We start from the raw sequence: 27,346 nt of genomic DNA, 5'->3' as shown, positions 1-27,346 counted from the left end.
GAATATGACCTTTGTCTGTATTCTTATTTACATTCATATCTTTTGAGCAAACAGACAATCCCAAGAGACATGAAAAATTACACAAAAGGTCAAGTTCTACTGTGATCCACAGCAAACTTTTCAAAATATTAATTTCTATCTATTACACATTATATTGCCCCTAAATATAAAAATAAAGCCTAAAGTAGGTTTGAAGATACTGGCAAATATTAACAACAAGCAAACATGAAATTAGAGAAAACTACAACAGCATAAATACAAGAGAAACATTTAGGAACAAATTAACAAAATACGTACAAGACCCGTACACTGAAACCTATACAACACATCACTGAGAGAACAGAGAGTTTATAGAAAGATACACAATAAGCACATGAATGATGCCCAATATCTTTAGTCATTGGGGAAAGGCAATTTAAAACAATGAGGTTACACCCAATAGAAGTGCTTAGAATTAAAAACACCAATAATATGAAGCTTTAGTGAGGATGTGGAGCCATCAGAATTCCCTTAATTTGCTGATGAGAATTAAAATGGTACAACTACTTTGGAATTGAGTCTAGTAAACTCTCATCAAGTTAAATATACATGTCCCTATGACACAGCTATTCCATTCAGATACTTACCCTAGAGAAATAAAAAATATGCGTTCATAAAAAGATTAGTATAAGAATGTTTACAGCAGCTTTATTCAAGAGTCAAATAGCGGCAATGAATCAAATTTCCAACAATAGGAGAAAAACTAAGCAAACTGTGGCCCATTCATACCATGGAATAGTACCCAGCAATAAAAAGGCATGTAGAAAGAAGTGAGACACAGAAGAGCACATGCTGTGTGATTCTATTTGTGTGAAGTTCTAGAAGAGACATGGTGATCTGAGGTGGAGAAACATCAGGATACTGACTCTACGGGGCAGAGGGTGAGGTGAGGATTGACAGGTGGAGGTGTGAGGGAACTTCTTGTGGGTGGAAGTGTTCTGTATCTTGACTGGGGTGGACAGTACATAGGGGGACACATTTGTCAAAAGTCATCAGACTTTACACTTGCAGCAGATACATTTATTGCATGTAAACGATACCTCAATAAAGTTGTAAAAACCCGAGACACAAAGATAAAAACACACTACCAAGTACCCGGTGCTGAACTCACCCTGTCAGTACTCTCCCTCACGTCAGTCTTCAGTTGCTCCTTTTCTGCGGTAACACACTCTAACATTTGTCGCAGCTCTTTTTTCTCCTGTATCAAAGAAAATATTTTTCTCTGTTGTTCAATCAGCTCATTATCAACATCTGCAATCAACACTTGGGTTTTTTTGGCTTCCAAATTCTGCTTTCTATCTATGTCAACCATCTCAAATATAAATACATTAGAGAATAATTTCTTAGTTTTAATAATAACAAAATAGCCAACACATATTACTTATTATGTACCAGGCACTATTTTCATATACTGACACATTTAATCTTCACTATAACCTTATGAGGTAGGTACTATTATTATCTCCATTTGACAGGTGAGGAGACTGAATCCGACAGAGGACAGGTCATTTGCCCACAGTCACTCAGAGACGTAGAGTCATGCTGTGAGCCCAGTGCTCTGGCTCCAGAGTTTGTGCTCTTGTGCCTGTGTACTGAGAAGAGCTACCTGGACAGCTACAGATGACCCACACTCACCTTCACGTCTGACAGGTTAACCTGACTTTGTGAAGGAGTGAGCCACCTTAAACTCTCCCCCTCTTTCTTTCCTTCAAAAGCTGGAAATTGTAACCTCTTCCCTACTCCCAACAAATCTTTATTTTCAGAGTTTTATGATATATAAGAAGGCAAAAGAGTTTTGTTAGAAACATATTTCATATCATAGTAGCATAATACATGTTTTCTTAATTTACACTTTCCACACACTGCTTAAGAAAAACACCTCATGTCAACTCATTTATCCATAAATAAGGCTGAACCAGAGGTAACAGAATACGTGGACTGCTTGGTAAAAGGAGACAAAACTGACATTACAAGCATAGGTATGATATTACGGTATCACCATATAATCCTACACTACCCCAGTAAAAACACTCAGCTCCATGTTGGCCACAGATGTTTGAAAAAGTTGTTATAATAATCTATATTTTCATTAGAAAAAAAAGAAAAAGAAGAAAAATAATCTAATGACACTAACTTCACACAATCACTATTAGAATTCTGGAATACTTCCTTCCAGATTTTTTTCCATTAAATTTTTTTTTAACATTGCAATTATGATTCATTTACTTATACATAACCTCCTTTTTTACGTTTACTTTTCCACTTAGATTAGATGATATGCATTTTCCCAAGCTGTTACATCATCTTCAAATTATAATTTTTAGTAGCTGCTCGATTCTCTAGACTGGATATGGACAAAACATATTTGACTTACCTACCCCCTTACTGTTGGCAATAGGCACGAGTTTATAACAAAGATGAGCACAGAGCTAACTACTAAGTACATGAGAAATTAACATTTGGAACACACAATCTTGGGGACTAGTCTGTCAGATACTACAATTCAGAATCTTGCATCTTTTTCCTATATATCGGAATATACACAGAAACAAAGCAGAGTGAGACAAAGTTCAAAACTGAACTCAGCCTAGAAAGTATTTCAGCTACCAAGGTTATGAGCAAATCTAATAGCTCTAATCATTAAAGAAAAAAAATTGTGTTCTTTATATGAGAATAAGACAACTAATCACAAAGTTTGAAATTTCTGTTGAGATACACCAGAGAATCTCACTTGCAGAGAGAGACACATCAAGCTGGACTGAAAACGGGAAATCGAAGTGGATTCATGATAGACCTACTAGTGCAGACCTCTGGTGCCCTGAAAAACAGAGGGATGACAGAAATGCCCAGACCCACTTCTTTATCCACATGGGTGATTCCAGCATGAACATATCACAAGACCAAGCTGATCGCGGCCTCCCATCCCAGATTTCAGAAACCTGGATGAACAAAATGGCCCCAGAGAATGCCCAGTCAGACCCTTTTATCAACACAGATGATTCCAGCATGAACATAATACCACAGATCGGCTCGTCACAGTGAGTGTAACTCCCCTTTCCCCTCACTCCTCCTCTACTGCCCTTTCTCAGGGGGCCCTGTGCCTGCATTTTACATTTGTTTAAAAGCAGCTACTGATTGTTATATCTTATTTTCAAAATTCTATTTAAAGAAACATTCTCCTCATAAAAGTGGAAATTATAAATTTTAAAGCAAGGTTAAGTGCCTTTGGCCCATGGTTGATCTAAATTATAGATAAGCTGAGAACACAAGATACAAAGCAAGTGAAAATGCTTCCTAGGAGAAAACGACTGAAGCATAGGCATAGAGGAGGAGAAAGCTCCTTTTCCAAGGCAAGAATAATGTACCCCAGGGTAAATGGGGAAAAAAAGAAGATCGTTATATACAGGAATAGTATATAAATGTATATATAAGTTTATTTACATAAGTTGGATCTCACTGAATTATTCTGTAGTATGCATTTGCTTTTATTTAACAGTGTGTCCTGGAGACTTTTCCATCTGTATATAATGTCTACTTTAAAAAATTTACATAACTACAAAATTCAGTTATATTTCTATACATTAACAATAAACAATTAAAAAGGAAATTGAGAAAACAATCCATTTACAATAGCACCAAAAAGAATAAAATATAAAGGAATAAAATTATCCAAGAATGCAAAGACGTGTACAATGAAAACTACAAAATGTATCTGAAATAAATTAAAGCAGCAGCAAATACACGGAAAGACATCTATGTTCATGGATAGGAAGACTTTGTATTGTTAAGATGTCAACACCACCCAAAGTGATCTCCAAATTGAATGCAATTCCTATAAAATCCTAACAGTGTTTGCAGAGATAGAAGAATCCACCCTGAAATCCACATGGAATCTCAAGGGGCTCCAAACAGCCAAGTCAATCTTGAAAAAGAACAGAGCTGAGGCCTGAAACTTCTTGATTTAAAAACTTACGACAAAGCTGTATTAATCAAAACAGTGCAGTACTGGCACAAAGACAGACATGCAGGCCAATGAAATAGAATATAGAGCCCCAAAATAAACCTTTGCATATATGGTCAAATAATCTTTCACAAGGATGTCAAGCCCACTCAATAGGAAAGGACAGTCTCTTCAACAAATGGTGTTGGGCAAACTGGCTATGTCACACAGAAGAATGAAGTTGGGCCCTTACTTTACATCATATAAAAAATTAACTGAAAATGGATCAAAAGCCTAATCATAAGAACTAAAACTATAAGACTCTTAGAAGAAAACATGAGAGGAAAACATCGTCACACGTGTCTTGTCAATGATTTCTTGGATATGAAACCAAAAGCACAGGCAACAAAAACCAAAATAGATAAGTGGACTATATAAAAATTAAAAACTTATGTGCATCAAGGGACACAATCAACAGAGTAAAAAGGCAAGCTATGGAATGGGTGGAAAGATTTGCAAGTCATACAACTGATAAAGGGTTAATATCCAGACTGCATAAAGAAATTCTACAACTCAACAACAAAAGAAAAATACCCAATTTAGGGCCTGGCCCGATGGCTGAGTGGTTAAAGTTCTGTGTGCTCTGTTTTTGTGGCCCGGGTTGATGGGCTCATATCCAAGCCGCACAACTAATCCGCTCACCAACTATGCTGTTCGGGTGTCCCGCATCCAAAAACATAAAGGACAATTGCCGTGGATGTTATCTCAGGGTTAATCTTCCTCAAGCAAAACGAGTAGAATGGGCAACAGATGTCAGCTCACGGAGAATCTTGCTCAGGAAAAAAAAGAAAAAGATCCCATTTAAAATTGTAAAAAATAAATAAATAAAGCACTTAGGGATAAATGTAGAATTCTAAAAAAAAAAACAATTTAAAAATGGGCAAAAGGGGAGTGACATCAGCATCATGGCAGAGTGAACTCTTCTCCGATAGGATACAATAAAAGAGACAGTCACAGACCAAGAAGGGTCACTCACACAGCACAAAGGGACATTGGAGAGTCCCACACTGCTGCATATCTGAGAGTGGACATGCTGGGGCCCCCCGAGGAGGTGGGGAGAAGTAAGGAGAAATCCTCCCCCTCCCCATCAGATCGGTGACTCGGGTCTGTGAGGCTCACAAAGGGGGGTGTGGCTGCCTTCTGCAGGGAAACTGTAGCCCGTCAAGCTCTCTCAGCCAGTGGGAAACTCCCACACAGAGGACTCAGAACTGCTGCAGGGGTGCATCAACATTTGAGGACCCCAAGAGAGAAGATAATGAGAGGCGAGTGAGAAGCCCCCCCAGGGACTGGGAGCACAAAAGAGAGAACACTTCCCAACCACATGCCCGACGCTGCAGCTCTGCTGATCAGTCAGAGCAGCCACAGCACAGGCAGCCAGGGAGCACCAGCAGCCGCGGAGCACAGGGCGCTCAGATTACACAGCCCTTGACCCTTACCCAGTGGCAGGAGGGGGAAAATGCAACCAGATATTTCCAGTGTGAGGAAAAACACAGTGACTACAGCAACCACGTTGCAAAAGTACATTAAATTGCCATACCAGAAGGAAAATGACAAGCACCCAGAAATCAACCCTGAAGGCACAGAAATTCATAACCTAAATGACAGAGAATTCAAAATAGCTATCATAAAAAAGCTCAACGAAATACATGAAAACACAGAAAATCAATTCAACAAGATAAGGAGTTTCTTCACAAAAGAGATTGAAATCATAAAGAAAAACCAATCAGTATTGATAGAGATGAAGAACACAACAGAGGATATAAAGGAGAGTCTGAGATCTTTAAAGAACTGAGCTGACAATACGGAGGAAAGAATTAGCATTATCGAGGATAGGAATACAGATATGCTCCAGATGGAGGAGGAGAGAGAATTAAGACTAAAAAGAAATGAAGAAAGTCTCCAAGAAATATCCTACTCAATTAGAAAATCTAACATAAGAATTATAGGCATTCCTGAGGGAGAAGAGAGGGAAAAAGGAACAGAGAGACTATTCAAGGAAATAATAGCTGAGAACTTCCCAAATCTGGGGAAGGAGCAGGAAATACCAGTAAGTGAAGCCAATATGTCTCCTAAATATGTCAACAGGCAAAGGCCCTCTCCAAGGCATATAGTAGTAAAGCTGGCAAAAGTTAATGACAAAGAAACAATATTAAGGGCAGCTAGACCAAAACAAAAATTAATGTACAGAGGAATTCCCATCAGGCTCTCAGCAGATTTCTAAACAGAAGCTTACTGGCTAGGAGAGACTGGAATGATATATTCAAAATCCTAAAAGACAATACCTTTCAGCCAAGAATACTCTATCCAGTGAAAATACCCTTCAAATATGGTGGAGAAATAATAATTTTCCCAGATAAACAAAAACTAAGGGAGTTCACGGCCATGAGACCCCCCCACTGCAAGAAATGCTCAAGAAGGCCCTCATGCCTGAATAAAAGAAGAAAAATGGAACACAGAGCTTGGAGCAAGGAGAAAAATAAGTAGACAAAATCAGAAAAAACAGTAGATCTTTATCAGAATAGGTTAGCAACCACTTAAATACCACAATGAAAGATCAAAGGAAGGAAAACACCACAAACAAATGTAACCTCATCACTTTAAACACACATCCACAATAAAAGATGGAATAAGTTGTGACAAGAATAACTTAGAATGGGAAGAGGAAACAGATCAAATGGACGTAGTCTAAGGAAATAAGAGGCCATCAGATAATGGACTATCTCATTCACAAGATTTTTTATACAAATCTCAAGGTAACCACTAAACAAATAATCAGAACAAAATCACATATGATAATAAAGAGAAAACCAAAAATGTCATAAGACAGAACTATCAAACTGAATTGGCAGTCCAAAACACATGGGACAAGAAACACAAGAAATTCAAAAGAACCAGAAAATAAGCAATAAAAATGCAACATTAAGCCCTCATATATCAATAATTACCCTAAATGTAAATGGATTGAACTCTCCAATCAAAAGACACAGAGTGGCAGGATGGCTTGAAAAGCAAGACCCAACAATATTCTGACTCCAGGAAACATATCTCAGCTCTAAAGACAAACAGAGGCCCAGAGGGAAAGGATGGAAGACAATACTCCAAGCTAATGGCAAAGAAAAAAAAGCAGGTGTTGCCATACTCATATCAGACAAAGTAGACTTCAAGATAAAACAGGTTCAGAGAGACAAAGAGGGCCACTATATAATGATAAAAGGGACCCTCTGCCAGGAAGATATATCAATTATAAGTATATATGCACCCACCATAGAAGCACCAAAACATAAAGCAACTATTAACAAACCTAAAAGGAGATATTAACAACAACACAATAATAGTAGGGGATCTTAATACCCACTTAAATCAGTGGATAGGTCATCCAGACAAAATGTCAATAAGGAAACAGTTGACTTAAATGAAAAACTGGATGAAATGGACTTAGTAGACATATAAAGAGCACTTCATCCAAAAACAGCTGACTACACATTCTTCTCAAGCGTGCACAGAACACTCTGAAGGATAGACCTTATGCTGGGAAACAAGGCAAGCCTCAATAAATTTAAGAAAAATTGAAATCATAACAAGCATCTTTTCAGACCATAATGATATGAAACTGGAAATAAACTATAAGAAAACAACTAGGAAAGTGACAAAGATGTGGAGATTAAACAACATGCTACTGAAAAACCAATGGATCATTGATGAAATCAAGAGAAATCAAACAATATCTGGAAACAAACACAAATGAAAATATGCCATACCAACTCACATGGGATGCAGCAAAAGTGGTCCTGTGAGAGAAATTCATAGCACTACAAGCCCACCTCAACAAACACTAAAAAGCCTAAATCAGCAACCTTAAATTACTCCTAACAGAACTAGAAAAAGTAAAACAAGCAAAGCCCAAAGTCAGCAGAAGGAGAGAAATAATAAAAATTAGAGTAGAAACAAATGACATTGAGACTAAAAATACAGTAGAAAGGATTAATGAAACAAAGAGTTGCTTCTTTGAGAAGATCAACAAAATTGACAAATCCTTAGCCAGACTTACTAAGAAAAAGAGAGAAAAGGTTCAAATAAATAAAATTAGAAATGAAAGAGGCAAAATTACAACAGATACCATGGAAATACAAAGGATTATAAGAGAATACTATGAAAAACTATATGCCAACAAATTGGACAATTGAGAAGAAATGGATAAATTCTTAGACTCACACAACATCCCACAACTGAACCATGAGGAAATAGACGATCTGAATAGATGCATCACAAGTAAAGAGATTGTAATGGCAATCGAAAACCTCCCAAAAAATAAAAGTCCAGGACCAGATAGCTTCTCCAGTGAATTTTTCCAAACATTCAAAGAAGATTTAATACCCATTTTTCTCAAACTATTCCAAAAGATAGAGGAAGATGGAACATTTCCTAACACATTCTATGAAGCCAACATCACCCTGACACCAAAGCAAGGCAAAGACAATACAAAGAAGGAAAATTATAGGCCAATATCACTGATGAACATAGGTACAAAAATCATCAATAAAATATTAGCAAACTGAATACAACAATACATTAAAAAGATTATACACCATGATCAAGTGGGATTCATACCAGGAATGCAGGGTTGGTACCAACTTAATACACCACATCAATGAAACAAAGAACAAAAACCACATGGTCATCTCAGTAGACCCAGAGAAGACATTTGACAAGATCCCACATCCATTTATGATAAAAACTCTCCACAAAATGTGTATAGAAGGAAAGTGCCTCAACATAATAAAGGCGATTTGTGACAAACACACAGCCAGCATCATACTCAATGGGGAATGTCTGAAAGCCATTCCTCTGAGAACAGAAACAAGACAAGGCTGCCCACTCTCACCACTCTTATTCAACATAGTACTGGAGGTTTTAGCGAGCAATTAGACAAGACAAAGGGATAAAAGGAATCCAAATAAGCAATGAAGAAGTGAAACTCTCACTATTTGCAGATGACATGATCTTATATACAGAAAACCCTAAAGAATCCATTGGAAAACTATTAGAAATAATCAACTACAGCAAAGTCGCAGGGTACAAAATCAACCTGCAAAAATCAGTTCCACTTCTGTATGCTAATAACAAACTAACAGAAAGAGAGCTCAAAAAGATAATACAGTTTTACAATTGATTCAAAAAGAATAAAATATATAGGAATAAATCTTACTATGAGGTGAAAGACCTATACAATGAAAACCACAAGACATTACTGAAAGAAATCGATAATGACATAAGGAAATGGAAAGAGACCCTATGCACATGGATTCGAAGAATAAAAATGGTTAAAAAGTCTATATAACCTAATGCAATCTACAAATTCAACACAATCCCAATCAGAATCCCAACGACATTCTTCACGGAAACAGTACAAAGAATACTAAAATTCATATGAGGCAACAAAAGACCCCCAATAGCTAAAGCAATCCTAAGAAAAAAGAACAAAGCTGGAGGCATCACAATCTCTGACTTCAAAACATACTACAAAGCCATAGTAATCAAAACAGCATGGTACTGGTGCAAAAACAGACACATAGATCAATGGAACACAATTGAAAGCCCAGAAATAAAGCCACACATATACAGACAGCTAATCTTCGACAAAGGAGCTAAGAACATATAATGGAGAAAGGAAAATCTCTTCAATAAATCGTGCTGGGAAAAGTGGACAGCCACGTGAAAAGAATGAAAGTGGACCATCTGCTATCACCATTCACAAAAATTAACTCAAAATGGATCAAAGACCTGAAGGTGAGACCTGAAACTATAAAGCTCATAGAAGAAAATATAGGCAATAAACTATTTGAAATTGGTCAGAAAGGAATCATTTTGGATGCCATGTCTACTCGGACTAGGGAAACTAAAGAAAAATTAGGCAAGGAAGACTTCATCAGATTAAAAAGCTTCTACAAGACAAATGAAACCAGGATCAAAATGATTGGACAACCCACCAGCTGGGAGAAAATATTTGCAAAACATATATCTGACAAGTGGTTAATCTTCGTAATATATGGGGAACTCACACTATTGAACAACAAAAAACAAACAACCCGATCAGAAAATGGGCAGAGGAAATGAACAGACACTTCTCCAAAGAAGATATACAGATGGCCAATAGGCAAATGAAAAAATGTTCAACATCACTAATCATCAGGGAAATGCAAATCAAAACTACACTAAGATATCACTTTACACCCACTAGAATGGCTATAATCACCAAGACAAGAAAACAACAAATGTTGGAGAGGTAGTGGAGAAACAGGAACACTTATACACAGCTGGTGGGAACGCAAACTGGTGCAGCCTCTATGAAAAACAGTATGGAGAGTCCTCAAAAAATTAAAAATAGAAATACCCTATGATCCAGCCACCCCACTACTGAGAATCGATCCAACGAACCTGAAATCAACTATCCAAAGAGGCTTATGCACCTTTGTGTTCATCACAGCATTATTCACTACAGCCAAGACATGGAAGCAACCCAACTGTCCATCGACTGATGATTGGATCAAGAGGATGTAGTATATATAAATGGAATACTAGTAAGCCATAAAAATGACAAAATCGTCCCATTTGAAACAACATGGTTGGACCTAGAGGGTATTACGTTAAGTGAAATAAGCCAGAGAGAGAAAGACAAATGCCACATGCTCTCACTCATATGTGGAATATAAACCAACACACAAACAGAGAAAACTGTATAGTGGTTAGCAGGGGCAAGGGGGGTGGGGGAGTGGGCACAAGGGGTGAAGGGAGACATGTATATAGTGATTGACAAACAATAATGTACAACCGAAATTTCACAATGCTATAAACTATTAAGACTTCAAAAAAAAAAGTAAGTTAGTATGCACCACTAGGAGGAGATGAAGTGGTAAAGTCGTAAAAGACATTCTTTGATAATCTTTTGTATTTCTGAGACATGTGTTGTAATTTCTCCACTTTCATTTCTGATTTTACTTATTTGTGCCTTCTCTCCTTTTTTCGTGGCGAGTCTAGCTAAAGGTTTGTCAATTTTGTTTATTTTTTCAAAGAACCAGCTCTTGGTTTTATTAATTTTTCCATTGTTTTTTTAGTCTCTAGATTTCATTTATTTCTGCTCTGATTTTTATTATTTCCCTTCTTCTACTGAATTTTGGCTTTGTTTGTTCTTCTTTTTCCAGTTCTCTTAGGTGCATTGTTAGATTGTTTATTTGAGATTTTTCTTGTTTGATGAAATAGGCCTGTATTGCTACAAACTTATGCGTAAAGATACATGCACCCCTGTGATCATTGCAGCGATATTCACAATAGCCAAGACTTGCAAGCAACCTAAGTGCCCATAAAGGGATTAATGGATAAAGAGGATGTGGTATATACACAATGGAATACTACCCAGCCATAAGAAATGATGAAATCCAGCCATTGTGAAAGCATGGATGGACATTGAGGGTATTACGCAAAGTGAAATAAGTCAGAGGGAGAAGGTCAAATACCATATGATTTCCTTCATTAAGGAGTAGATAATAACAACAACAAACAAACACATAGAGACAGAGACTGGATTGGTGGTTACCAGAGGGGAAAGGGGGAGGGAGGAGGGCGAAAGGGATAATTCGGCACATGTGTGTGGTGATGGGTTGTAATTAGTGTTTGGGTGGGGAACATGATGTAATCTATGCAGAAATAGACGTATAATGATGTACACCTGAAATTTATACAATGTTATAAACCAATGTTACTGCAATAAACAAAAAATTAAAATATATATATATAAATTTGTTTGTGAGCTATGAGAATTTTAATTTTATTGAGGTAAAATATGCCCTACCTACAGAACACCTACATGCAGTTACCATAATCAATAGTTTCTCAAACTTGAAGTAAAATATACATTTCTTCTCATATCACTATTCTATATGTCATCTATAAGATATCAATGCTGTTAAAGCAATTTTATTAATTGACTGAAAATATATAAATAATAGGCAGAGAATTCTTAAAGCAGAGACTTGAATAACTATAGCAAAAGAAGTGCTATCATAAGACCGCCATTTGATATTTTAGCTCATTTTTAAAAAGATGATTAAAATGTAAGATTTTTACAGAATAGGGGACCGTGACGGTTAAAACAAACAATGACAAGCAATTACACTATCTTATTAGCTTGCTATCTTAGGGCTAGAAGAGGAATTCAAGATAATTAAAATGAAACAAAGTAGTTTTAAAAACTATTGATAGAGACTCTTTTTAACCTAACTCTCTATGTATTTGTGACAATTTTTAAAAATTATCTCTAAAAAAAAAAGCATCTCTACTTGGCCCATTTGAAAATCTCAAATTTTGCCCTTTGGAAATGAAAAACAATATCTAAAATAATTTCAAGAAACCATACCTTTCAGTTTATAGTAAACTAAAATTTTTATGAGTTGATTTCTCCTTAGTTAAAAACTATTTGTTTTAAATTTAGGTTGTAGAACTCAGATAGATGATTTAAGAGGCTCTGGGCATTTAGGCAGTTCTGAATTCTAAATCTCTCTATATTCTTTACTGAAATACATGGCTCATACATACCTCCTCTAACTGTTTTTTAAGATCAATTATTTCTTTTCTATATCTTTCCAGGAGAGCTTCATCATTTGATACCTCATTAACATAAGGGGTATTCTTCATAGACTGAGCAGTTCTGGAAAACTGGGAAAAAATACAAGAGAGTTAAGTGTTTGACACTAAAAAGTTAATTTACTTAATATTTAGGTTCCTCGTAACTAAGTTTTGTAAAGAAAAATCAATACTCTTCCCAGGTGGCTTAATGCTTGTGAACACAGAGCATTCTATGTCCCTGTGACAATGCTCGTAATTTATCCTAGCTGCTAGTCTTCAGGAGAGTTAAAGAAATATCTTGATGACAGGTGCTGACAAAGAAACTACAAACACTGGCTCACTGGAATCCCATCTACACCTCAAAATCCTGTGCAAAGGTCCCCTCTACTCTAAAGATTTGCTTCCAGTCAAAAGCCTCTCTCCTTCCTTTGATCTCTGTCCTACTTATTAGCCACTTAACTCTTAATCCATGGCAAGCATGCTGGAAGACAGGTCTTTTCTTCCCTATAAGACTATAAATTCTATGAAGCCAGAGACTCTATCTTCTATCTGCTTCTCTGGCAGGATTTTGATCCAGTGCTCAATAGCTACTTCAAGCAATGTTTCTTCACATATGAGTGTCAGAAGGAACTTTTATTTTGGTTAGGAAGCTTGGCCCTGAGCTAGCATTTATTACCGATCCTACCCTTGTTTTGCTGAAGAAGATGGGCTCTGGGCTAACACCTGTGTCCATCTTCCTCTATTCTTTTGTATGTTGGATGCCACCACAGCATGTCTTGATGAGCGGTATGTCAATCTATGCCCAGGATTAGAACCTGTGAACCCCGGGCCACTGAAGTGGATCACGCTAACTTAACCACTATGCCACCGGGCTGGCCCCCAGAAGTAACTTTAAGAGGATATGTGTGGGGGACCATTAAATGACACTGAATCCTTCATTGAGATAGATAGTCTACTGACATTCCTCACTTTTCCTGTTTTAAAAAAACAGAAAATGCAGGCCTTAGGCTCAGAGAAATTTCAGACAGTAATTCACTAACAGGAATTTAAGAATTATTTTGTTATAAATATACACCCACCAGTTTTTTGGGTCACCTTCTGTTTGTTGCAAGTGATAACCAGTTTTTCATTTATGGGATTGATATAAAATTTCCTTTTATAATAAGTTAAATTTAAAAAGTGAGTTATTTAAAGAAAAAATCAAGTCAATTTCAGTAAAATACTGAAGAACAAAATTGTGTAGGTGGCATATGAATGACTGAAGTTTGGGAAAATTAAGGAATGCTCTTTAGTAGACAACACATCAACTTTATTTTAACAGGTATATTATATCAATTAAAAAAACTGTACCTAATTTTAGTAGGTAATTTTTTCTTCTGAAAGATAATTTCCCCCCATAGTAAGTTGAGATAAAAATCAAACTCACTTGAAGAGTAGTCAGGGTTTCATTCAAAGACACTGGAGTAATTGTGCAGATAATACATGTTTTTGCATTTCCTCCCAAGGAATTCTGGAGAATTCGTGTTAATTTGCTGTCTCGATAATTTATGAAAGCACTTAGTGAGGAATGAGTTTGGGAAGAAAAAAGAGTAAAAGTTTTTATATAACAAACGTGGTTGGTTTTTAATGCAGAACCTTCAATTAACTACAGTTAAAAAATTGATTCTTTACAGGTTACACGAGGCCAAGCAAAACTACTAACTAAAAATATTCCATTTAATTTAGAAAGTAAACTTAGTAGGTCACAGTCATACATACAAGAAGCAATTCATGTTCATGGAATCACAGCAGCTTTTGAATATATGGGAGAAATCAGTACATTTGTTTGAGTGTCACTGAAATATCATAATTTTCAACCTAATGAAAAACCTTAACATTAATAGGTAAATGTACAATGGGATAAACTTACCCATCTTGTCCATCACTAAGTTTCTTGATCACTTGTCACAAAACAAATAAGCTACGATTTATATTACAGCCTTCCTTGAGTTTCACACCTGCATTTATTAAATAAATAAATGAAACTAAAATTTTCCCCTGTACTAGATTATGAACTTACTTATCAGTAGGTTATGAGAGAAATTAGAAACTGCAGGGTCAGATGCTACAGTCTGGGCTTCAGATTAGATCTGCACCCACCTTTATTACCACAGGTAGCAGGCACTCTCTCTCTCTCCCTCCCACCTGTTATGTGAATCAGAAAGGCTCTCACCAGAGAAACAGCAAGAAGAAAAAGATGACTAAGAAAAGATTAAGGAGAGAAAGCCATGTCCTAAAAGAGCCCTGCTAACTCCTCAATTCAAATCTATTTTTCCAAACCCCCAAATATACGCAACTAATGACTTACAACCAAATTAGTTCCTAGCAGCTCACAACCAAACACATTCTTATTTTTAAACTATTAATATGCCCACATGGCTCAAACAAAAGCACATGGAAAAAGCCCTCTCTCACTTTTACGCTCTTTTCATTCAGTTCCTGTCCCTCTACCGGGAAACCACTGTTATTAGCTTATTCTTCTGGAGATTTTTGAAATACAAGTTCATATATATTAAGTTTTCCCCTTTCTTTTTTAAACAAATAGTAGCATACCATACACACTATTTTGCACTTTGCTTTTTTCACTTGGCAACATACCATATATCTTATTGGTAAACATTGGTCTTTCTCATTCTTTTTTATAGAATGGAATATCATTGTATGGGTCTACCAGAATGTATTCACCCAGCAGCCTGCTGAGGGACACGCAGGTGTTCAATCTACCCTGTACACAAAAAATACTGCAAGAATCATTCCGAATAGCGATTATCTCACAGGTGCCTTAGTCAGCTATTGCTGTAATATTGCTGTTACCAAGCCAGCTTAAAACAACAGGCATTCATTTCCCATTCACAGGTCTGAGGAGCCACTGCTTTGGTGAGTACAGGCCATGCTCAGCTGAGTGTCTCTATGTCAGGTTGCAGAAAATTAACACAGAGAGAGGCTTGACACCTTTACGGTTCTGAAGCTTCCTATCCAAGTATACTTTTCCATTTGTTTAAGTGTTCGGTTATGTCCTTCAGGTCTGTTTAAAGTTTTCTTTATTTTGATCTTGGGCAATTTTTGCTGAGTTTCTTCCTAGGTATTACATCTTCTAAGTCATTATTGTAAATGGGATCTTTTTGTACATTAAATATTCCAACAGGTTGTTCTATTATGAGTTATTCATGTCTGTATATTAATTTTGTACCCTGCCACCTTTCTGAATTTCCTTACTGATAATGGTGTCCATGGTACTCTCAGGAGCTTTCCAGCTATAAATCTCATACAGAGTTTTAGCATTTTAACTGATGCTATAGCAGCCCAAAGAATATAATTAACCAGATAAGGAAGCTGCTCTTTATGTTAAAGACTTTTTATCACAAAATTATCACCATTACCTTATTAGTTTCTAAAATGCCTGCTGCCATTTGTATTCTGTAAAAGAACAGCAGGACATTCAGACCAACATATTTCATGAGTTTTCATTACCTTCAGCACCTGTTTGTTCAGCTCTTTCTCAGCCTGCAAGATCAACCAAATTCTGTAAGAGAGGAAAATAAAACTTTAGGAAGGGTAACTTGAAAATAATAAAATCCAAACTACCGAAAGAACGTTTTTAACCCATGGCTTATCTGAATACCCCGTGTTTCCTTGTCTCTCACCCCACTCTTTAGGCCTTCCCTTGTCTGAGTCAAACTGACCTCTACACCTTGTTCCTTCTTTATAACGCCTCCTCTATAATGTTGCCAGAATAGTTTCAATTTCTTGCACCAAGTTCAAAATCTTACCCTGGTGAACACAGTTCTCCACAATCTGGTACTTGTGTTGCTCTAGCCTTATTCCTGGCCATCTCTTACTCTTAACTCTGGATGAGCTCCTGACTATGCGCTCCACAACTCATGTACTGTTACACTTTGCCATTCCCTTTGTTTAGCTAGTTCTGACATTCTAGTCCACCCCTACTATCTATTCAGGACCAAAGGCACATGTTACCTTCTCAGTGTAGCTTTGCCAACTTTATCCTTTTTTCCCCACACCTTGAATGAACTGCTCTTTCAACTGTGTACCCAGAGATCTTTACAGATATGACTTATTATTATAGCACTTACTGTGTTGTGCTGGTCCTTTATGTCTCTGACTACACTGTAGCATCTTTAAAAGCATGGGCCTCTCTTTAATTTCACAAATTTTGCCGAAACAATTGACCTCCTGTCCTGTTCCAGGCAGCATGTCAGGTGCTGGGACATGGCAGTGAGCCAGACAAAGAAGGACCCTGCGCTCAGAGAGCTCACATTCTGCATGGGGTGGGATGGGGGAGAAAGTCAGTGAGAGGAGAGAAAAAGACAAATAAGCAACATATCACCATGAGGGTAATACAGACAATTTAAACAGAGTGCCAGAGGAGGGAAGAGGAGAGGCCAGAGTAGGTTCTTAGGATTGAGTGGCAGGAGAAGGCTTCCTATTTAGCTAAAATCTGCAGTGACAGAGAAGAGGAAGCCAGCCAAGCAAAGAACAAGGGACCCAGACTCCCAAATAAAGAACAGCCAGCACACCCAGTCACAAAGCAGAAATGAGCTTTGTGTGTTCAAGAAAGAGAAAGGGCAGCATGGCAGCGTTGGTGAAGCAGAGATGGGACAAGACAGGGTAAGAGAAGTAGGGAGGGCTCAGATTATGTAGGGCTTTGTAGGCAAGAGTAAGAACTGGATTTTCTAAATAAAATGGGAAGCCATTAGAGGGATTGAACAAGAGAGTGACATATCTTGATTTAACATTCTGAAGGGTCACCTGTGGGCCCTGGGTGGAGAACAGATTGCAGAGGGGCAAGAGTGGCAGCAGGAGCCCAGTCAGGCAGCTTGTGCAGGAATCTGAGTGGAGATGACAGTGGCTTGAACTGGGGAGTGTGCAGTAGAGACGGTAAGTATGGAGGGATGTCTTCTCTATTCCTTTCATCTCAGAGCTCAGCACTGTGCTCAGAACAGGGCAAAGGCTCAGTAAATATTCTTACTGCATTAAAAGGAAGTCAGAGATTTAAATTACTTCTCTCTGTGGAGACTTCCAGGGATAAGCATGTCATTATACACTTCTGCTTTATAGTCCTATTTCAGATACTTCTTTCTTCAAAATATTCAAAGATATCTGATGTTTCTTGTACAGTATCTACCACAGATGACCTAGATACATAATAAAGGGGTGAAGTGGTGGTGAAGGCAGCATGAACTAAGGTATAAAGATGGGAACAATCATTAGTGTTCAAAGATACCAAGAGGTCCAATCTACCTTTAAGGGAGGAGCTCAGGTGGAGCAGAAGGATGTCAACTTAGACTGATTAAGACTGGACAGATCTTGTTAAGGAAGTGATGCAACAGAAGTTTAGCCACATTAGAATTCTGTATATTGGACTGAAAAAGGAAAACCAGGTCGTGGAGGCCAGGTCCAGTGGAATGATACGGTAATTCAAGTGAGATAAGGACTTGGGTATGACACCCATGGAAAGCTAAAGGGTGGAATCAGTAAGAAACGGCGATGATGGGAAAAAAGGGAAGGCAGAAAAAGATGAGGCAAAGCTGACTTGGGTTTCCAGCCTAGATGACAAGGATAATGCTGGTACTACTGGAAAAAAGGAATATTCACCATGGTAACAAAAAATAAAACTTGCTTTTAGTAACAGTAAAGTTTGAGCTAACAGTGGGACACACAGTTATAATCTTTAGGAAGATGTGAATGACGACTCAGAGATCTAGATACAATAAAAATTCGGCTGTCATCAAAAGAGAAATGCTAACATAAAGTCAGAGGGCAAGCATGGGAAGTAAGAAAGGCCACAGAACACTCCTGTGTTGTTGTTAGGAGGGTAGGAAAAAGAAGCCACAGAAGCGAACAGGGAAGAATCAGAGCTAAGAGAACCTGGATATTATTCTCCTAGAAAGGCCAGGAGACACTCAAACAAAGGCCCCCTCCAAAGAGCCAGAAAATGACTCTCTGGGAAGACTGCATTCCAAGAAGGTACCTAGAGTGAATGGGAGTCTGGAGGGTTGGACTTGATGGTATCTAAAGTCCCTAGATAATAGAGCATCAAAGAACATGAGAAAAGTCCAAAAATGGATCACTGAATAGGTCAAGAGTATTAAAGCTAAATTATTAAAAGTTAAAATCTCACTGAAATATCACAGGCCAGGTTTGGGAAACAAAACAGAAGTTAGGTTTTGTAGCATTTTTTGTTGTTAAATTAAAGCAAGACTAGACTATTGAAATAAATGTTATACTGTGTAATAAAATAACTGAGGTGAACTAGAATTAGATATTTAATTAAGACTCTGATTTTTCAAAATCTAAAAGTGAATAAACATATTATAGATTTATGACTTTTTTCCCTGAAGTTTTCAAATCAAACAGAATAATCTTAAATCATATCCCACATCAAGCTAAAGAATTTAGGCCCTGAAGACAGAGAATAAAGCAATAATGGTAAGGAATAGGAAGGAAACACAAAAATGAGAGATAATTGATACAGTGCAGCAAAAAGGAAATAGGGGGTTTACTTATATGGAAAGAAGGAATATTTGTATAATGCTTATATTCACTTATTCAACAAACAAGTATTGAAAATAAACTAGGTACAATGTGCTGAGGCTACAAAGATGAATGAGATATCACCCTTCTCTGACGGATTTACAGCATAAACATTGTATTTACAATCTAAAATTTATTTTCTTATTGTTCCTAAAAATGAAATTGAACATGTGATTTATTTATAACCATCCACGTAGGTTTTTGTTGATTTCCCAAGTCTCAATTCTATTGGCTGAAACTAAATAAATAATAAAAAATATCCCGAGAGAAGTCAAGATGGTGGCATAAGCAGACTCTGAACTCACCTCCTCCTGGGGACACAGACAATTTACAACTACTCATGGAAAAATTACCCCTGAGAGAGAACTGAAAACTAGATAAGAGGAACTCCTCCAACAAAGGACAATCGTAATTGAGGTGGAAGAGGCAGAAACTCCCTTCTGGAGAGAAAGAAATGCCACCTTCACAAGCTGCAATGCTTCACAGCCACCCGGGAGCAGCCCAAAGGTACACAGCTCTCCCTGGAGGAGCGGAGCCCTGAGCCGGGGAGCGCCCCTGCTGTAGGCACTTCATGGACCCAGCACAATCGAGGTGAGTAGCATAATATCTGACTTTGCCTCCTACTAAAACATTGGGGAGTACCCCCATAAAAGCTGGTTCACAAAGAAATTAAAACCGACATTTAGAGGGCCCATGCGCAAACACACCCGTTTCAGAAATCAACATAAAATCACCAGAAAGAAAGGTGCACAGTGCTTTGGTGAAGACAAACTCACCTGATAGGCTCTGAGTGCATCTTAGTGAGAGGTGAGACCTCTCCAGGAACTGGGACATTGCCGGCGGCCATTGTTGTGGCCTGGTGTGGGCGTGCTGACACAGACACCATTGGAGTTCTCCCTGGGGCCTGCTAGCCCAGGGTCTGTCCCTCCTACTAGAGCACCAGTTTAATCCAGCTCAGCCAGGGCAGGCAGCCCACCCTAGGGGCTGGCCCCACCCAACAACAAGCCCTCAGGCAACTTGTGGGCCTGCATACATTGGTGACTGGATTCTCTGCAGCCTGGTGACCGAGCCCACTTCTGTGGGGCAGGGCGTGCACAAGGAGTAGGTGGAGAGTGTGGGGCAGTGGTGGAGTGTGTGGTGCGCCCACCGTGGAGAGACTGGGTCCACTTCAGGAGGTTGGGGTGTGCACATGGGGCAGGACTGTGTTGACTGTGTGTGTGGACCTGTGGGCGGTGGGGCTTGTCAGCTGCAGAAGACTTGTGCTTCCCAAAGACCCACATAGGGGTTTTGCCCCACCTTCCGAAGCCTGAAACAATTGGGTGCTCCCATGCCTGAGGCCAACCCCACCCAGCTGCAATCCTCAGAGAGCTGACAAGAGACCTAAAAGCTGGAGGCTTGTAGCAATTGTGAGCCCCTGAGCCTAACAAACTGCCATGCTGGGGGCCTACTCACTTAAAAGAAATACTGCAAACCAAATGTGGTGTTAGAACTTGCAGCCAACTGTGCTGGGGCTTCCCACACCTGATAAAGAGACTGAAGGGCCCACAACAACTACATAACTCAGCCTCCCTGGGCGCCTACAGGGAGAATAAACATGCCACAACAGAAGGACACACGTAGCCCACATAGCGGTCACTCCTGGAACATTGAGAACTGAGGGAAGCACACTGCAGGCCTGCTAAGGCATCACTTATATAAAGTCACCTATCCAAGTGCAGGGCATGTAGCTGACCTAGCTAATACACAGACACGAGCACAGGAAAAGTGGAAAAATGAGAAGGCAAAGGAATACATTCCAAGTAAGGGAACAGGACAAAACCCCAGAAAAGGAACTAAGTGAAACAGAAATGAGCAACCTACACGACAGAGAGTTCAAACAAAAAGTGTTAAGGATGCTCACTGATCTGGGGAGAAGAATGGATCAACTCACTGAGAATGTCAAGAAAGAAATGGAAGATATAAAAATGAACCAATCAGAAATGAAAAATACAATACTAGAAATCAAAAATTCACTAGAGGGACTCAAAAGCAGAGTTGAGGAAACAGATGAACAGATCTGTGAGCTGGACGAAAGACTAGAAGAAATTACCCAAGCTGAACAGGTAAAAAAAAAAACAGAATTAACAAGAGTGAGGAGAGTCTAAGGGACCTCTAGAACAACATCAAGCACACTAGCATCTGAGTTATAGGTGTCCCAGAAGGAGAAGAGCGAGACAAAGTGGCAGAGGATCTATTTGATGAAATAATAGATGAAAACTTCCCTAACCTAAGGAAGGAAACAGAGATCCAGGTACAGGAAGCACAGAGAGCACCAAAGAAGATAAATCCAAAGAGGCCCACACAAAGACACATCATAATTAAAATGTCCAGATTTAAAGATAGAGCGAGACTCCTAAAAGCCGCAAGAGAAAGACAAGTTACATACAAAGGCAACCCCATAAGTCTATCAGCTGACTTCTCAGCAGCAACGTTGCAGACTAGAAGAGAGTGGCATCATATATTTAAAGTTCTAAAAGGGAAAAAGTTACAGTCAAGAATACTCTAGCCAGCAAGGTTATCATTCAAAATGGAAGGAGAGATAAAAAGTTTCCAGACAAAAAAATTAAAGGAGTTTGTCACCTAAAAGCCAGTGCTAGAAGAAATGTTAAAGGGACTGATTTGAGGGGAAAAGAAAAGACCACAAATAGGAAAAATTATCTATTTCCATGATAAGACAGTAATGGATACAAATGCACAAAAAGGAGGTTAGATATGATACCAAAAACATAAAATGAGGGAGGAACGGAGTTAAAGAGTAGAGCTTTCAGACAGAGGTCAAATTAAAGAGACCATCAATTCTGTATAGAGGTCTACTAAAACAATGAGAAAAAAAGCTAAAAAACGGCAGTAAGTACATACTTATCAATAGCTACTTTAAACGTCAATGGACTAAATCCTCCAATTAAAAGGCGTAGGGTGGCTGTTTGGATAATAAAACAAGACCCATATACATGCTGCATACAAGAGACACACTTCAGACTTAAAGACACTCACAAACTGAAAGTGAAAGGATGGAAAATGATACTCCACGCAAATGGCAATGAAAAGAAAGCTGGGATTGCAATACTCATATCAGACAAAATAGACTTTAAAATAAAAACTGTAAAAAGAGACAAAGACGGTCAATACATAATGATCAAGGGAACGATCCAACAAGAGGATATAACACTTGTAAATATTGACGCACACAACATAGGAAAAGCTAAATATATAAAGCAATTATTAACAGACATAAGAGGAGAAATAGACAGTAACACAATAATAGTAGGGGACTTTACCACTCCAGTTACACAAACGGATAGATCATCCAAAGAGAAGACCAATAAGGACACACTGGCCTTTAATGACACACTGGAACAGATGGACCTAGTAGATATACACAGAACATTCCATCCAAAAACCGAAGAATACACGTTCTTTTGAAATGCACATGGAACATCCTCCAGGGTTGATCACATATTATGTCACAATACAAGTCTACATAAATTTAAGAAGATTGAAATAATACCAAGCATCTTTTCTGACCACAATGGTATGAAACTAGAAATCAACTGTAGGAAGAAAATCAGAAAAGCCACAAATAGGTGAAGATGAAACAAAATTCTACTGAAAAAAGATTGGCTCAACGAAGAAATCAAAGAAGAAATCAAAAAATACCTGGGGACGAATGAAAATGAAAATAAGACATGCCAGAATTTATGGGATACAGCAAAAGCGGTACTAAGAGGGAAGTGTATAGCAATACAGGCCTAGCTCAACAAGCAAGGAAAATCTCAAATAAACAATCTAAAAATGCATCTAAAGGAACTGGAAAAAGAAGAACAAACAAAGCCCCAAATCAGTAGAAGAAGGGAAAAAATAATAGTCATTGCAGAAATAAATGAAATAGTAACTACTAAAACAATAGAAAAAATTAATAAAACCGAGAGCTGGTTCTTTGAAAAGATAAACAAAATTGACAAAACTTTAGCTAGACTCACCAAGAAAAAAGAGAGCAGGTTCAAATAAGTAAAATCAGAAATGAAAGAGGAGAAATTACAACAGACACCTCTGAAATACAAAAGAATAAGAGGACACTATGCAAAGCTATATGCCAACAGATTCGACAATCTGGAAGAAATGGATAAATTCTTAGAAACATACAACCTTCCAAAACTGGATCAAGAAGAAATAGAGAATTTGAATAGATCAATCACCAGTAAAGAGATCGAAACTGTAATCAAAAAATCTCCCCCAAAATAAAAGTCCAGGACCAGACGGCTTCCCTGGTGAATTCTACCAAACATTCAAAGAAGACCTAATACCTATCCTTCTCAAACTCTTCCAAAAAATTGAGGAGTAGGGGAAGCTTCCTAACTCCTTCTATGAAGCCGACATTACCCTGATACCAAAACGAGACAAGGAAAACACAAAAAATGAAAATTACAGGCCAATATCAGTGAGGAACATCGACACAAAAATCCTCAACAAAGTAGCAAATCGCATACAACAATACTTTAAACAGATTATACACCATGATCAAGTTGGATGTATTCCAGGGATGCAGGGATGGTTCAACATTTCCAAATCAATCTATGTAATACACCACATTAATAAAATGAAGAATAAAAATCACATGATCATCTCAATAGATGCGGAGAAAGCATTTGACAAGATACAGCACCCACATATGATAAAATCTCTGAATAACATGGATACAGAAGGAAAGTACCTCAACATAATAAAGGCCATACACGACAAACCCATAGCTAATATCATCCTGAATGGTGAATAACTGAAAGCTATCCCTCTAAGAACAGGAACCAGACAAGGATGCCCACTCTCACCACTCCAATTTAACATAGTACTGAAAGTCCTAGCCAGAGTAATCAGGCAATAAAAAGAAATAACAGGGATCCAAACTGAAAGGAAGAAGTGACACTCTCACTATTTGAAGATGACATGATTTTATATATAGAAAACACTAAATAATCCACCAAAAAACTTTTAGAAGTAATAAACGAATATGGTAAACTTGCAAGATACAAAATCATCATAAAAAATCAGTTGCATTTCTATACACTGACAACAAAGTAGCAGAAAGAGAAATGAAGAAGTCAATCCCATTTGCAGCAAAAAGAATAAAATACCTAGGAATAAACTTAATCAAAGAGGTGAAAGATCTAGTACACTGAAAACTATAAAACATTGCTGAAAGAAATTAAAGAAGACACAAAAAAAGGGAAAGATATTCCCTGCTCTTGGATTGGAAGAATTAACATAGTTAAGATGTCCATACATCCTAAAGCAATCTATAGATTCAATGCAATCCCTGTCAAAGATCCAACAACATTTTTCACAGAAATAGAACAAAGAATCCTAAAATTTATATGGAACAACAAGAGACCCTGAATAGCCAAAGGAATCCTGAAAGAAAAGAACAAAGCTGGAGGTATCACATTCCCTGATTTCAAAATAAACTACAAAGCTATAGTAACCAAAAGAGCATAGTACTGGCACAAAAACAGACACACAGATAAACAGAATAGAATCAAAAGCCCAGAAATAAAACCACACATCTATGGATAGCTAAACTTCAACAAAGGAGCCAAGAATGTACAATGGAGAAAAGAAAGCTTCTTCAACAAATGGTGTTGAGAAAACTGGACAGCCACATGCAGCAAAATGAAAGTAGACCCTTACCTTACACCATACACAAAATTAACTCAAAATGGATTAAAGACTTGAATGTAAGACCTGAAACTGTGAAACTTCTAGAAGAAAACATAGGCAGTACGCTCTTCAATATCGGTCTTTGCAACATATTGTCAAGCACCATGTCTAACCGGGCAAGAGAAAAAATAAACAAATGGGACTACATCAGACTAAAAAGCTTCTGCACAGCAAAGGAAACCATCAGCAAAACGAAAAGACACCCTAAAAATTGGGAGAAAATATTTGCAAACTATACATCTGATAAGGGGTTAATCTCCAAAATATATAAAGAACTCATGCATCTAAACAACAAAAAAATGAAGAACCCATTTAAAAAATGGGCACTCATATGGTATTTGACCTTCTCCCTCTGACTTATTGGACATTGCGGGTATTATGGAAAGTGAAATAAGTCAGAGGGAGAAGGTCAAATACCGTATGATTTCCCTCATTAAGTAGTAGATGATAACAACAAACAAATACATAGAAACAGAGTTTGGATTGGTGGTTACCAGAGGGGAAGGGGGGAGGGAAAAGGGTGAAATGGATAATTCGGCACAAATGTGTGGTGATGGGTGGCAGTTGGTATTTGGGTGGTGAACATGATGTAATCTATGCAGAAATAGAAGTAGAATGATGTACACCTCAAATTTATACAATGTTATAAACCCATGTAACTGCAATAAACAAAAAATTTAAAAACATAAAAATAAATTTAAAAAAAATGGGCAAAAGACCTGAACAGACATTTCTCCAAAGAAGATATACAGATGGCCAACAGACACATGAAAAGATGTTCACCATCATTAACTATCAGGGAAATGCAAATCAAAACAACAATGAGATTTCACCTCATGCCCGTCAGAATGGCTATAATTAACAAGACAGGAAACAACAAGTGTTGGAGAGGATGTGGAGAGAAGGGAACCCTCATACACTGCTGGTGGGAGTGAAAACTGGTGCAGCCACTATGGAAAACAGTATGGAGAGTCCTCAAAAAATTAAGGCTAGAACTACCATACAATCCAGCTATTCCACTGCTGGGTATTTATCCAAAGAACTTGGAAACTCCAATGCATAATGATACACGCACACCTGTGTTCATTGCAACGTTATTCACAATAGGACAAACCTGGAAGCAACCTAAATGCCCATCAAGGGACGAATGGATAGGAAGATGTGGTATATATACACAATGGAATACTACTCAGCCATAAGAAACAATGAAATCCAGCCATGTGTGACAACATGGATTGGCATTGAGGGTACTATGCAAAGTGAAATGTCAGAGGCAGAAGGTCAAATACCATATGATCTCACTCATTATGTAGTAGATAATAACGACTACAAACAAACACACAGAGACAGAGATTGGATTGGTGGTTACCCTAGGGGAAGGGGGGAGGGAGGAGGGCAAAAGGGATAATTAGGCACATGTGCGAGGTGATGGGTTGTAATTAGTATTTGGGTGGTGAATGTGATGTAATCTATGCAGAAATATATGTATAATGATGTACACCTGAAATTTACACAATGTTATAAACCAGTGTTACTGAAATAAACAAAAGTATTCCCATATTCCAACACCACTTTAACTTTCAAATGTGAATTAAAAAAAAAAAAAAAAACCATTTGCTTACTGGTTAGGAAAGGCCTCAACTCCTACAGTCCTTACATCTAAATTGTAGGAGAAGGCAGCCATAAAAGAACAGGAAGAAAGAGCTCTTGAATTCTTCCTACATTTTAACTAGTCATCTCGTGCTACAAATGAGAATAAACTACCAATTCATAGATGTTTTTGCCTATTTAGTTCAGTTAACAGTTCTTATGAAACCAAAGATCCAGCAGCTGAATTAAACTTTGCTTTGGTCCATAGAGTACATCATCATGGTTCATCAACACTCACCAAATGGGACACCTTGACAGATCCTTCACAATTAGAGGGTTCATCTTTCTCTCTACTTTCCAAAATCTAGACAGAAATGGCAACTTGTAGAAAAATTAGTGTATTCTTAATTGGAAAGACCAAGTAGAGAGAAAATTACCTACCATCCTAAAAATAGCATGAGAACGACTGCTTCTCTGATTCGTTTTTGTAACTCTGTAATGTCTGTTCTCTGTAAAAATGAGTCACATTTCAGCTGCATACATTAAAATGTTAAGAAAAACATTAACTTTTATTTTAGCTTAAGAATGAAAAGTGTGGTTTGAAGCCTAAATACATTCAACTGAATAGTTTTTACAAATGTTTTGCAGAAACACAGCATAAAGTCTTACTTTCTCCCTTTGTGATCCACTTCAAAGCCATTTTTGGTGTATAAACAACTTGCTCTGTGAGATCACCCACATACGGATTCCTCTGAA

At 37.7% G+C, this 27,346-nt stretch overlaps 1 long non-coding RNA gene across 2 annotated transcripts; it reads right to left on the bottom strand.

Moving 5' to 3' along the window:
- Positions 1-1,184: 1,184 nt before the first annotated feature.
- Positions 1,185-27,076, bottom strand: LOC131402072 (uncharacterized). Of its 2 annotated transcripts, XR_009218241.1 has the most exons (7): positions 27,032-27,076; positions 26,889-26,954; positions 16,169-16,220; positions 14,568-14,655; positions 14,085-14,214; positions 12,629-12,748; positions 1,185-1,237 (listed from the first exon to the last, which is right to left on the bottom strand). It is a non-coding gene; the product is annotated as an uncharacterized LOC131402072 (long non-coding RNA). The 2 variants fall into 2 exon arrangements; XR_009218242.1 differs by lacking the exons at positions 26,889-26,954; positions 27,032-27,076 and adding an exon at positions 20,026-20,155.
- Positions 27,077-27,346: the final 270 nt, after the last annotated feature.

Source organism: Diceros bicornis, assembly GCF_020826845.1.
Source record: "Diceros bicornis minor isolate mBicDic1 chromosome 30 unlocalized genomic scaffold, mDicBic1.mat.cur SUPER_30_unloc_1, whole genome shotgun sequence".
NCBI lineage: Eukaryota > Metazoa > Chordata > Mammalia > Perissodactyla > Rhinocerotidae > Diceros > Diceros bicornis.
This window is presented reverse-complemented; position numbering and strand designations above follow the sequence as displayed.